General features: G+C 38.4%; 1 protein-coding gene across 4 annotated transcripts in view; it reads right to left on the minus strand.

Annotated features, from left to right (window-relative positions):
- Positions 1 to 13,601, minus strand: part of plppr1 (phospholipid phosphatase related 1) — a 373,756-nt gene that overhangs the window by 87,829 nt on the left and 272,326 nt on the right. For 2 of the 4 annotated variants that reach the window (NM_001441646.1, NM_001002132.2), the window contains exon 1: positions 6,485 to 6,646. The exons of the other annotated variants lie outside the window; for them this stretch is intronic. The gene's annotated coding sequence lies outside the window, so the exon portion shown is untranslated. Of the gene's footprint in view, positions 1 to 6,484; positions 6,647 to 13,601 lie in introns of those variants that run through there. 4 annotated transcript variants of the gene reach the window in all.

Consider the following 13,601-nt stretch of genomic DNA (forward strand, 5'->3'; position numbering starts at 1 on the left):
TGTCCATAAGGAGATTAATGGGCAAGTTTGGTGTGGAGCAAATTGACTGGCCTGTACAGAGTCCTGACCTCAACCCAACCGAACACCTTTAGAATGAATGAGAGTAGAGATTGTAGTGCCAGGCTGTCTCATCCAACATTAGTGCCTGGATCTCAAACACATTTCTAGAATAGTTCTAAAATAATGATCGCCAAACAAAACTCCCGGGGCCAGATAGAATCTTTTAAACTTGCCAATGAAAGCGTTATTAACAGTAGTGAAGCAGCAGTGCTATAGTTACTTTGCATAGCAAGACTAAAGACGTGTTTTTATTCACTCGCCTTTTTTGGATCATTAATCTTAATCACGAATCACTCGAGTGCGAAAATCTGAACTTCAGCGGAAATTCGCGCCGCATTAACCAATCAGAAGCTTGCTCTTATGGGGGAGTGATTGTGACGTATCGCCTGTTGTCGGTGTCCCGGGGAAAATCCTCCAGCCGACACTGACAACAGTTCATCAAACTGGGCTTGGCTCAGTCAGAAGCACCGCTGAAAGCCTCCGTCATCCAGGAGTCCGTTCTTCGTACCTCGCTTAAATGATCTAAGATTATTTGGCAGATCCTGGATCTTTTAATCTTGATAACTGATCTCTCGCTAATTTGGTTCTTCAATCAAGTTCGCGAATCAGATTAGAATGTCTGGATGAACTGATCTGAGATCGCTGCGTGTGTTGTGAAGGACAGATCTATCGATCCTCGAAATCATGATCAGCAATGCAACGATTGGCTGACGGCACAGCAGAGTATTGACATCATCTGATTAATATTCAATTATCCATGTGAGCAAAATTACATCAAATTAGCAGTAAACGGCTTGTTAAATATGACACGTTGTGAGCTGCAGGCTTTACACTTTCATGTGTCAAGAGTATTCATCATGTATTTCAATACAAATCAATGTATTTAGTTCTACATTTAGAAAAGATTTTCTTTATTATAGTAGCCGTTTTTTAATCGGTGTAAAGAATAACTGGTTGTTTACAAAAGCGTTTTCATATTGGTAAAGGCGTTTGCAACTTTTGTGAAGCATCAAATCACTGGCATATTAACTGTCAAAACATGTTTATGACTGCATAAATGTATTATTGCTTTAAAAAAAAAAGTCACATATTGTGCATTTCTATTATACACAATTTGTTCTAAAGCGAACTAAAAAGTTCATATCAATAAGTTTTCTCTTTGCACCACCAGGTGGCAGTCTTTGTACTTTTATTTCAAGGGTGCAAATTGCATAAGTTCTATTAATATGTACAACTCAATTTATTTTATTAATGACTATAACTATATATATAGTTAAAAAATATGTACCATTTTCCCAAGTGTATATAACTACTACTGTAAGAAAATATCAGAATTCAGAACATACTTTCTCTATTATCTTTGCATGCACTGAGCCGATCTAATCCTGTTTATATGAATTGAACCTGCTCCCGATCAGGTTTGACCTGGCAGAACTGTTGCTATGACAACAACTCTTGGATCAGCTTTGAAGAACGAAACGATCCTGGATCGTGTCAAATCAATCAATATCCAAATCCAGCTAACTGAGTAATCCACGTACGAAGAACGGACCCCAGGTTAGGTTTCTGGATGAGGTTATGAGCTAACAGAGCTGGATGCACCTCTGAAAGGATGTAGTGGCTGACTGTTTTTAAGCCTTCATAAAGCACATAAACACTGTTATTTTTTTCATAAAAGCCATGTTAGCCATTTAGCAATTAAGCTAGAGTCACCCGGCAGACAGAAGCCCAGCGCATCATGCGAATCCGCATATGTTCCAGGGTTCAACGCTAAGGATTTTTTCTACTGGCCCGATTGGACCAGTGGTTCAGATTTTTACTTGCCCTGCCAAAATTTTCACTGGCCCCATAAAAGAAATAAAAAAGTTAGCCACATATATTAAATAATGTTTCACGAAATAATGTCAGGCGGTTCATTCCACTGTGGCGACCCCAGATTAATAAAGGGACAAAACCGAAAAGAAAATGAATGAATGAAATTATTGTCAGTAGTTGTAGAATTTAAATATTTGAAAAATATTTAGCAGTAAAATATAGCAGTATGGAAAACGTGCACGTATTTTATTGCAAAACAAAAGGTGGCTGACTTAAAAGTGACGGCAAACTAAGCAAAACATCACATTTTTTTCGTCATGCTGTACCCATTTAAATGTTTCCACAAAGTTAGAAACAGACATTTCCTTTAGCCTCATAATTTAATGTCGCGGTCATGTTGCCGTCTCTTAAAATTTAGTGACAAGGCAGCACTGCCCCGATCGGGCCAGTAACAATTCTGTCTACTGTCCCGAGCATCTCTCACACTGTCCCCGGGCCATCGGGCAGTCCTTACTGTTGAGCCCTGTGCTCTGAAGTGAATTTGACGCGAATGAAGCGCGAATGAAGCGAGTAAACTCAAATGTTCACGCGGCTATTTACGAACGAATATCGCGATTTATCCGTGCGTTCCGCATCTGGTGTGAACGCAGCATTATGCTATATCATGTGTAGTAAGGATCTTGATTTAAGATTTTTTTAGAAGTTTTTAATTTTATTAATATTAGTATTATTATTATTATTAGTAGTAGTAGTAGTAGTAGTAGTAGTAGTTTTACCAGCTCAGGGATATTCAAGGACAACATGTTTGTGCTCTAAATATTTGAATTCAGTTTTTGAATAAAGGGTTGGAAATGAATGCTCTGATTCATCGATTAATCGTAAAAATAATCAACAGATTAATCGATTATTAAAATAATCGTTAGTTGCAGCCCTAAATTATTCTTCCATCATTTGTCTTTTTTTAAAAGTTGGTCGCAATTTACTCACTCCCCTGCATGAGTCCAAATTTAAAAGGTCAGGCTAAGCAAACAGCGCAGTGTTTCAAATTATACACCACAGCGTCAACCCGTTCAAAGAAATAAGCTCTGTTATCACAGAAATTGGTGACATTTCTTCAAAACTGCTGTGAAAAATCCTGGAGCAGGATTTGCTCTTTGATAGCTCAGGCGGTCTGTGAGATTAGCATCCGTCTATCAGCCATGTGTTCCCTGCACATGAACAGATGTTGCTAAATGAATCCCTCTGTAGGCTTTCCCTTGTCCTACACAAGCTATGTTCAACAACATCCTTGTTGGTCCAGGAACAACAGTCCCATCACCAACCAATCAGATTTAAGGAATCGGGCTGGCGATGAGGCTTCAACAACATTATTATCAAACTGTCATTTCCCTGTGATTTTAGATTTTGGAGCAGCTAATGAAGCAGAGTTTTGGCTGGGTTATTTGACACGAATGAATACAGATGTCCTCCTTGGCAAACAAATCACAGACAATGCTTGACTTACTTTTTGCTCCAAAAACCTCAAAAGCATATTTACTATATGACAGTAAAACAAAATAGGTAGCAATAGTGAAGTATAGAACAAACAAATTAAATCTAGAATGAATCTTAAAAAGAAAACCCAGACTATTCAACCCAATTGAGACCTCATTTGCAGATTCCTAGAATAAAAACATCCGTATTTCAACATTGATGAAATCTAGGCTAATCAAACCTTATTTCTAACTTTATATGGGTTACTACCAGAGTTTCTAAAATAGTTTTAGGCAGCGAGGTTGTTTATGTAAGAGATGTGCGACGTGACTGATTTCATTAAAGTTTATCAGAATTGTCGTACCGAACTAATTGACTAGTCAAACAAAACTCGATAAACAAACCAAGCAATAACAATACAAAGTCTATTAATTACACAAGAAGCTGAAAATTAGGTTATCACTGTAGAATTTCATTTCATTCAACTCTCATTCCAAAATATGGAACGTATGTTTTGTAAAACCATAAAGCAAAACAAATGTGCAACACAAAATTAGGGATGCACCGATCCAATACTTGGATTGGATATTGGTTCGATACTGCATATTTTTGCTGGATCGGTTATCGGCCAGCTGGTATCAATCCAAATCTGATCTTGTACATGCGCTATATTGTAGAGCTGCACGATTCTGGCTAAAATGAGAATCGCAAATTTTTTTTTTGCCTAAAATAAAGATCACGATTTTCTCACGATTCTGTAGATATAAAATAAAGGTTATGAGTGGGCTGTTATTATTGTTAATCTCAAACCTTTGCTAAAACAGCAATAGGTGTAGCTGTACTGTTGGTTAAAATTCTCAATTTTGTATAGACTTGGAATGGTGGACTTGAACAGACTTTAGATTTGTCCTGGTCATTAATGCTGATGACAACTCTGATGCTAAATTATTGTGTTTGAGACATATGCTTACAATCTGTCATTTCCTGCTTAAAATCTGTCACTGACGTGATTTTCGTGAATACAGAAGACTGGGTGGGTGTTTCTGCATTTCGGCGGGTTTGGGATACTTTTTGGGCTGGAATCAGTCAGCTACATCTGGCAACACTGTGTGCGCTTTCGGTTTCATTTTCACTTCACTTGTTCACTTCTCCCGTGGCTCCCAAACCATCCCTCTGTGCCACAAACTGAATGTTATTTACAACTTTATTAGCTGTTATTCACAGCTTATGCAGGTTCTGTTCACTAAAGTAGACTTCATTCAGAGGCTGACAGTCAGCTCACTTCACGTGTGATTTTGCGGTCGGAAATACATTACATGAAGACAGAAATGAAATTTTTGGGGTGAATTGTATCTTATAAATACGGTATGTGACTCTTTCAACACCATTTGGTGGTGTCCACGTTGCTGAACAACGTATGTAAAACAATGTGAAGACTTGTGCAGCCACCACTGCTTCTCTCGTTAATTCGATATTGGTTCAGTAACAGATCATAACTAGTTATTACTTACGTCATTTTCTCCCTTTGCGCAATGTCGCGGTAGAATACTATGGCGAAGGAGGCGAGAAAAAAAGTTTAGCTTTTTTTTTTTATATGTAAGATTTTTTATTTACGTCTTTATTCTTATTTTTATTATTCTTATTCTTCTTCTTATTATTATTATTATTATGACAGCACAGGGATAAGCTTTTTTGAATAAAGGGTTAAAAATGAATGCTTTTCTTGTTTTGTTTTATCGGATTCATTTACTAATCGAAAAAATAATCGAAAGATTAATAGATTATTAAAACAATCGTTAGTTGCAGCACTTGTAGCCATTGACTTCCACAGTAGAAAAAACAAATACAATGGAAGTCAATGCTTACATGTTTCCGACAATGTTCTTTAGCATTTAAAAGAAGAAAAAGAAAACTTAAAGCAGCGAGTAAACGATGACAGAATTTTCATTACCTGGTTGAGCTATCCCTTTCAAAGTTTGCTATTCATGCACCAAAAATCACATTGTCAATAAAGTAAATAACCAAAACACCTTTTCATTTACGTTCAACCATACCATTACTATTTATCTCAAATGCATTTGTATTACACACTAAAAGACCACTAAATAAAAAATAACTAACGATAATACACTAATTTATTAGTATCGAAACTATCTAAAAATAATCATAATAATTAAAGCTGCAAGCAGCGATGCAGGGACCTCGCATTCTAACTAGAATTATTGAATAAATGAAAACACCCATATTTCAACACAAATTAATCTAAAATATATATATACACAAGCTAATTTTGGGTTAATACTTAATGTCGTGTATTAGCCAGCATGACTTGAAGCTAAATTCTGGGATTTCAGGTCAAGTGTGATCAAAACCCGAGCACTCTTATGGTTTCTAATTAATGCCAATAATTTGGGAAACCCAAGCATCCAGAGACCATCCTTTAAACATGCAATGCAACCCACTAACTTGAGGGTTCCCCAATCATGTGACCAATTCATGTCTTCAGTAATATACTTCAGTCCCTCAATCTATTTTGCATGCATCCCAAATGATCGCCAACAAGACTGACGACTCTCCTTTCCTATCCAGATATAGGCTATATCTGACTGAATGCATTTTCTTCTGGGGCTTATGTGGATCCATGCGGTTATTAAACCAAATAAATCATGTCAAATGCATAATGCTGGTTTTATTTGAGTGTAAAAATACGCATTAGCCTATTTATTTCATTCATAAATAAGCGAAAAACATCGAAACTTCACCACTAATACATGTAATGATATCCAATGTGAATTGAATGACTGATGCTTCATACCACGAGGACAGGTGTCAATCATCACAGAGACGCTCCATCATGACGGCAGGCTGAGAAGATCACTTGTTTCCAACGTGTAGCTTTCACTGGGTGTCCGAACAACCCAAGTTGCCCACGATTTACTATTAAAGACCCCCGCCGCGTTTGTATCCGCGTTTATTTTACAAACCAAAATAACAATAGTGTTAGGAAATGTCACCGCTTCCTTGCTAACAGATGCACAAATGGACACCAAATATCACTGGACGCTGGAGACAATGGCAGGTTGCAACTACCACATGCTTCATCATTTCACCCCTCCGACCTCCTCCAACAACTTACCGTGCGATGGACGATTAATATTCCGCAATTAATCCATCAGTGTTTGTGTGGCATAGATTGGGAAAAGCGATATTCCATGGTCTGTGTCTTCTGCCGCGTTTCGGCGTTGCTGGGTTTGCTGTTTGACTGGAGATCAGTGATTAGAGGCGATCGTGAATGCTCAAGGAGTTCACGCACACACACACATACACACACACACACACACACATACACAGACGCTGATGAGAGTGGGAGGCGGGGCCGGGAGCCCGAATGTACCAGTTCTACTATGGCGAAGGGGTGGCTCATGAATATTTATGACGCAACGCGGCGCTCGTCCAGTGGGGTTTTCAGTGTGCTGTAATTAATACTCAGAAGCACATCCTTCGCAGTAGTAGAATGATGAAATCCGGTGTGGGAATGCTACGTTTTGTAGTAATTAGTGAACTGGTTTAAAAAAAAAAAAACTGTTGTTTTTGGTGGTGTTATGCAAATGAACGCCATCACTTTCCAAAACTTTTACCCACACTGTTCTTCTGTGGTGAATGATCTGCGACCTAGAGATCTTTGTATCTTAAAAATACAAAGACCAAAATCTTCTGAAAAGAAATAAAGGCACAACATATTTGTTTTTGTTTGTTTGTTTGTTTTTTAAGGTTTAACATCAAAAAACTTTCAAAAACACTCAAACTGACAGTTTTGGCGTGGATTCGAGCATTACCACGTCCACATTGGTCCTATTATGGGTTTTAGAAAATGACCTTCCATGCAGTGTGTAACAGCTCCAAGTGAAAGAAAACATCCAGCTGAGGTTTAAATCTAAAAGTGCAGCATGTTTAAAACTATAGATTCTTTAGCGAAATATTTGACTCAGAGTCGAATAAATGAATCGCGTTGGGTTCAGATCTTACTTCTACCTTACTTCTAAGTTACTTCTACCTTATTTGCAGCTGGAAAGGCACCGCTGCATAAAGCATGCACTATCCCAGAGTAATTGGTAGTTCATTCCATTGTAACAACCCCTGATAAATCAGGGACTAAGCCGAAATATAGTACAGTAAATGAGTGAATTGTTCCTAATTCTGTGAAGTTTTACGAAAATAATTCTAATCAAATCCATTTTTTTTCTATAATTGCACTATATCACTGTTGTAGAGTCAGACGTGGTGCTTCTTATTCTTTAAATGCAGCATTTTGTTTAGGGCATCTTTATTTACTTCCTCAGTCTAATAAACAAATAAAAGTCAGCTTGTTTTGCATAAATCATCTAAATAAATGATTCAAAAGTGTTTGCCGGAAAGGCAAACAATTATCCACAGAAAGGTGCATACTGTGAATTCACCAGTCGCCATCCAATGCTGTTTCCTATGTTGTCTGCCCCTGAATTATTAATTAGAAAAGGCAGCACACAGATTTATGAGGTACAACACATAACACCATACCTGTCAACCCTCCTGTTTTTCCCAGGATTCTCCCATATTTTACAATTCTATCCCACTATCAACTTGTTAAGGTATTTAGGTATTTTCCTGTATTTTCCTGTATTTCTCTGAAGGGTAACAATAAACATTAAAGAGCCGATCCTCCCTGTCCAAAACCAGAGCCGGTGCGTACATAGAGGCGACCTAGGCGGCAGAATAGAGAGGGCGGCGTCCCCGAAACTACCCTCGCCACCCGCGCCTCGGGCGGCGTCCCCTAAACTACCCTCGCCACCTGCGCCTCAGTTATATCCGTGTCTAGGGCGGCAGAATAGAAAGAGCGGCGTCCCTGAAACTACCCTCACCACCCGCGCCCTCAGTTATATCCACGTCTAGTGCGGCAGAATAGAGAACCCCACCTCCACCCCAGTTTTCGGCCCTGTACACAACCCATACTGCTAAACCGCAGGGGCCACCCTTTGCTCTTAAATGTGAGTCTGTTATGTGCTTTCGTTTTATTTAGGCATGAAAACACTTTTAAATAATTATAAAAATGGCGGGATTCCCTTTCCTTTTCATTACAGGTGCCGTCGCCCCTGCTATGCAATCCTCAAAACAGTCATGTAGCAGTGCGTGACTGTCAGCTGATGCGCTCCATTGTGATAAATAGACGTTTTTCCCAAATGGATTCTGTACACACGATTTGAAGCGCAGTGAAATCTGGGTTTGGGGTGCGTGTTTGGACAGACGGGACACATAATTAATAATAATAAAATCTAAAGATGTCGATCTTGGTGGGGTTTTTTTCGAACAGAACTAATTTTGTCCTATTTTAATTTTGTTTAATAAATTTTGTTTATTTATAAACTAATTTCGAGAGGATAACGTGCTTAAGATTGCTTGCAGCCGGTCCTGCATTATTCAATTTAAGATTCACCAATCAGACGATTCACAATAAATAAAGTTCCATATGACAGCCATTTTCATTTTGAAGAATCCCCCCTTCCACCCCTTCTCCTCCTCCTTTCCTAAGTGGGTGGAATGGTGGCCCAGTGGTTAGCACTGTTGCCTCACAGCAAGAACGTCACTGCTTCTAGTCCTTAGCAAGCCAGCCGACGTTTCTGTGCGGAGTTTACACATTCTCTCCGTGCTCATGTGGGTTTCCCCAGGGTTCCCCGGTTTCCTTCCACCATCTAAAAACATGCAACTTAAGTTGACTGATTTATCCAAATCAGCACCATAGACATGCTCCTAGTAAGTAGTTATCTCTTAAGAGAAATCACTATCTGTTTATTAGCTACTACAGCAGGGGAGTTCTCGAGATCCACCTGAGCTCAAACTCCCCTCTCGCCTTACAAACGGGAGGGAGGCCCGAGCTCAAGGATCTTATGAGCTCAGGGCTCTCTCTCGGGACAGCATGCCAAACAAGCTTTATAATCATTCATCAGCTAAGTGTGAACTCTTAAAATTAGCCTAAAAAGTTAGGAAAGCAATCAAATGCTTTCATTATAACGTTAGATGTGTGCATTTTTAAAGTGACACCTCTGTTATTTAACGTAAACAATTGAACAATCCAAATAAATGAGAGATTCACTCGCTGCTCTTTAATCAGAATGTGTTATACAGTGAAGAAAAGGTTAATGAGATTTGATAACTGTTAGATAATTTCACCGTGTCGCCTCACAGTAAGAAGGTCGCTGGTTGAACCTCGGCTCAGTTGGCGTTTCTGTGTGGAGTTTGCATGTTCTCCCTGTGTTCGCGTGGGTTTCCTCCAGGTGCTTCGGTTTCCCCCACAGTCCAAAGACATGCGGTACAGGAGAATTGGGTAGGCTAAATTGTCCGTAGTGTATGAGTGTGTGTGTGAATGTGTGTGTGGATGTTTCCCTGAGATGGGTTGCGGTTGGAAGGGCATTCGATGTATAAAAATGTGCTGGATAAGTTGGCGGTTCATTCCGCTGTGGCGACCCTGCATTAATAAAGGGACTAAGCCGACAAGAAAATGAATGAATGAATGAAATAATAACAATAAAACATATTACTGACTATTTAACTGTTTAGTTACAATAAAACAGCTCCAGTTTTTAGTTCATTTCAGTAATTTTGTGATTTTTTTGGGGGGGGTCATCCCTCATCTCCCTTATTTTCACATCCACATGTTGACAGGTATGCAGAACACGCTTTAAAATGCACATTTGAGCTGCTTTTACTTTTAAAAGCTCCATCTGATACCTTCATCTGAAGCATCCTTACGTACACCAGCAGAGCACGTTTTGTTAACGCCCACCATACAAAATGATGTTTCACCGGGCAGCTGCTATTAGATGATAATTTGTCATGGCAGGCGCTACACACGCATCTGTTTGCGGCGAGGATGTGCCGTCAAGCGTTTAATGTATGCAGTTTGGACAAAGAGACTGGAGGAATGCAGAGAGCGCATGTTGCTTTGTGTGTGTGTGTGTGTTTGTGTGAGTGTGTGTTTCCCCCTCAGGCCAGCAGCTCTCAATGCGTCTGCGAGGGGAAGACCCTCCTTTGTGTTTAATCATTAACTATCAGGCCAAATCCTCGTCCCAGGCTGCAACCCACTTCTCTTTCATTATTGACACTGGTAGAGAAGATGCAGACAATATATTCTGAGCATTTTTGTTTGCTATATTTAAATTGGAATATCATTTTTTAAATGGAGGGGATGGCGACGGAATGGCGCAGTAGGTAGTGCTGTCGCCTCACAGCAAGAAGGTCGCTGGTTCGAGCCTCGGCTCAGTTGGCGTTTCTGTGTGGAGTTTGCATGTTCTCCCTGTGTTCGCGTGGGTTTCCTCCAGGTGCTCCAGTAGGCTAAATTGTCCGTAGAGTGTGTGAATGAGTGTGTGTGGATGTTTCAGAGTCCGTGAGCCAGGCGTGGGTCGTGGGCAGATAGCAAACATCAGAGTCCGTATAACAGGCGTGGTTCGAGGGCAGGCAGCGAGTATCAGAGTCCGTATGCAAAGCGGGGGTCGTGGGCAGGCAGAAGGCGAAGCAGAGTCAAGGAACAGGCTGGAGTAATACACAGGGAATCAGGCAGGAATAACGCTCAGAAATGCTGGCCAGGGCTAAACAAGACTTCGCCCTGAATGAGCGTTTGGTGCTGGCTTATAAAGGGTACGTGGGTCATTAACGGGATTCAGTTCAGGTGTGCATGATCAGAGTGAAAGGATGATGTAATGCTTAGAAGTCCGGAGATGGTGGCCTCTGCTGGCCAGCTTGGGGAATGACTGGGACCGAGTCGGTGACAGGGACTAAGCGGACAAGAAAATTAATGAATAAATGGAGGGGAAACACACTGTAGCTCACTCTTCAGAGTTGAGCACTAGCAATGCAGAGTACGTTGGATTTGTTTCCAGAAAAAATCTAATCAATTCAATTCACCTTTATTTGTATGGCGCTTTTACAAAGTGGATTGTGTCAAAGCAGCTTCACATGGAAGATTATAGTGAATTGAAACAGTGTCGAACTATGCAAGCCAGCTTGACAGCGGCGAGAAAAAAACTTCACCAATTGGCAAAATGAAGGATAAAAACCTTGAGAGAAACCAGGCTCAGCTGGGCACGACCATTTCTCCTATGGAAAAACGTCTTGTGCAGAGCTGCAGTCTAGGCGGCGGAAGCTGGAGAACGCTGGACCTCAGCGGACACTCGTCCAGTCCAAAACACAGCCAAGGAAACTCTCAAATAGTTTTCAGGAAGAAAAAAAAATCAAGCTGTAGAATGGTCCAGCCGATCACCTGACTTGAATCTAATGGAAAATACAAAATAAAGATCAGCTGTTAGACAATGTTGATGTATTTACTAATAATAACAGGTAAACAAACAACAAAAACAAACTTAGCTATGAGTCTGTTGGCGCCTTTAACATTAGGTAATGTCAACAATTAGTGTCTAATTACTAATTATAACTAATTAGGTTAACTAGGCAGGTTAGGGTAATTAGGCAAGTCATTGTATAACAATGGTTTGGGGAAAAATAGTGGCATGGGAAATATTTAAAAAAGAAAAAAAAATCAAAGGGGGGCTAATAATTCTGACTTCAACTGCTGGTTATGAGGTATATATAAAAGTGTATATAAAAATATACCACTGTAATTAAGTAATTGAGCAGTAATTTAACTGTAATTTAGCAGTTTAGATTTTTTTTTTACTCTTAAAAGGCTGTTTAACCTTAAAACTCCTACTTGATCAAGCCAGCGGTGAAAGTGATCTGTATGCATGGACTCTGACTGATGTTTGCATCAAATATTACCACATCAGCGGACCATGCACTCAGGGGTTGCCATGGCGATGTTAGCGGCGGGACATAGGTATCGCAGGACGGCACTAAATCAATGTGTGGACAGTTTGGCTGAGCCAATATTTTGTAAATGAGACTCCAGGGAGACCAACCCACCCCGACAAAAAGGATTGTCTCCAATATATTCCACACCACATTCTCAGCTCTAAATAAATCCAATGGAAATGCATCCCAGCTCTCTTTTTGTCAATAAATACCTTTTTTATACAATTTATTTTCAGAAAATTCTTATTTTTTGTGTGAATAATACAGGTTATAAGAGGAAATTTTTAATTGTTTTTTAAAGCAATTATGAATTAAGTAATAAAGAAATTAATACATAAGTCATTCCTGGGTTGTACTGTATGTACATGTGATGAGATTATATTCTGAAAAGCTGAATTTATGGGATTAGCATTTGTTTAGATGTGTATAAAATGAATAATAATTTGTTCTGAAAAATATGAGAATGCCAAACCATATAAAAGAGGAAAAAAAACATTAAAGCAATATATTCTACAGTAAATTTAATATTTCAATTAATAAATTACCTAATTTTCGCTTGATTGATTATAATTTTAATAGAAAAGCACATCTCAGAAAGTAAATAAAAAAAATCTCTCTCTCTCGCTCTCTCTCTCTCTCTGTCTGTCTGTCTGTCTGTCTGAATGGATGGACTGACGAACAAACGAAGGAATGAACGAATGATTGAACACATTAATAATTTTTCTTGATGTACAGTTGAAGTCAGAATTATTAGCCCTCCTGAATTATTCGCCACCCTGTTTATTTTTTTCCTCATTTTCTGTTTAACTGAGAGATTTTTAACCTTAACTAGGTTAATTAGCTTAACAGGTTAGGGTAATTAATTAGGCAAGTCATATAATAATAATGGTCACATAATTACCATAATTAAACAAGTCACATAATAATTTTGACCCTAAAATAGTTTTTAAAAAATTATAAACTGCTTTTATTCTAGCCGAAATAAAACAAATAAGACTTTCTCCAGAGAAAAAAAATGTTAAACATACTGTGAATAAAATAAGTTTTCTGCACAAGTTATTGTTGTAGATGATATTGTTTGTTAATATTTATTTATTTATTTAGTTTAAATTTTTATTAATATTTTTTTTATGGTGGTATAAAGGATGAAACCTGCAATATATATATATATATATATATATATGTATATATATATATATATATATATATATATATATATATATATATATATATATATATATATATATATATATATATATATATATATATATATATATGTGTATGTATGTATGTATTGATATAAATAAATCCATAAATTCCTGCATAAATAAATATATAATTATTTTAGCATTTTCTTACTTCCCCAAAATTCATGTAATTTTTTACAATTATTTACCTGCCCACACTATTATTAA

The sequence above is a fragment of the Danio rerio genome, chromosome 10 (genome assembly GCF_052040795.2).
Source record: "Danio rerio strain M-AB ecotype USA chromosome 10, GRCz13ab, whole genome shotgun sequence".
Taxonomy (NCBI): domain Eukaryota; kingdom Metazoa; phylum Chordata; class Actinopteri; order Cypriniformes; family Danionidae; genus Danio; species Danio rerio.